This window comes from Carex rostrata, chromosome 27 (assembly GCF_964058835.1).
Source record: "Carex rostrata chromosome 27, lpCarRost1.2, whole genome shotgun sequence".
Lineage (NCBI taxonomy): Eukaryota > Viridiplantae > Streptophyta > Magnoliopsida > Poales > Cyperaceae > Carex > Carex rostrata.
The window spans coordinates 7196317-7197656 of record NC_135944.1 but is presented as its reverse complement, the minus strand read 5'-3'; positions in this window follow the sequence as shown (position 1 = coordinate 7197656).

Here is a 1340-nt window from a genome sequence, read left to right as displayed (position 1 = left end):
AAGAGAGGAGAGCGAGGTGAAAGAGAAGAGCGGCGCCTAGAGAGTTGTTTTCAGAAGTGAGGTGTGACCGGGTGAGGCAGAGACAAATCGCATTAATAAAAAACCCTAACCATTTGCAATAGAGGCCCAACAGGCAGCCTGTAGGCTTTCGCTCAAACCCAAGCCTGGCCTGGCCTGTCTTTAGGCCCGGCCTTACCTGGCCTGTTACAGTATCGGGCTGACCGGGTAAAGGGCTGGGCCAGGCAGGCATAGACAGGCCTACGGGCCGATGGGCTTTTTTGCCATCCCTAGTCATTGACAACGATTATAGAAATACGAATATTATAACTCGTATATAGTCATTATATTACGAAGAATGAACGAATTCACAGCACCAGACAAATCCGCAAAGTGAAGACAAATCGATAAACAGTGATTAAATCCATTAGGACTGCTGGTGTGTTTTACTTGGCAACATCAAGCAACACGCGACAAATATGGACTCCTGATTTTGGGCCGAGAACTGGGCCTGAATCTGAACTGGCTTGCTAGCTATATGTGCTTTTTGTGTTAATATAAAGTACGATCGATATCTAAATATTGTTGGAAGTGTGCATATGAAGTTGCACATTTCATTAGAAAGTAATATGTCATGGTCAATCGGTCATGCATACATAATTATATATTCAAATGCTGACTCAAATACAACACGCGTCAACCAAAAATGTCCCTTTTTCTTCTCTACCCAGCAACCAACATATATATATATATAATTCATCTAAACAATTATAAGTTAATTAAAATGAACAACTTAATTAATTATATTGACTCCTCTCTCTATCTCTGGCTCTTGTCTATCTCTATATATATATCAAACCGGGGCAAACAAAAGTTTATAATTAATAATACATTCAAAAGTAAAGAAAAGAAGAAACAATGGGTGCAGAGAGCTGGGCAGGAATAGGCCCAACCATAGTAAGTTTGTTCTTCTTATATCCAATGGTGAAGGATCACATCCCCTTCCAACTCAGAGATTATGTGGCCACTCTCTTCCACAAGATATTCTCTTTCTTCAATCCCTTTACCAACATCACCATCCAAGAGTACCGTGCCGAGAGATGGCAACGTGATGAACTCTACACTGCTGCACAGGCCTACCTTAGCTCCACCTGCTCCACCCAGGCCCGCAACTTAAGGCCGAGCTGAGCCAAGACAGCAACACCCCACTTGTCACCATCGACGACTATGAGGAGGTACCCGACACCTTCAAAGGCATCAAAGTTTGGTGGAGAGCCTGTGCGCGGTTTCAAAAGTCTCAAACTATCAGCTTCTACCCCCGGGAAGACGACCGCAAGTATGTC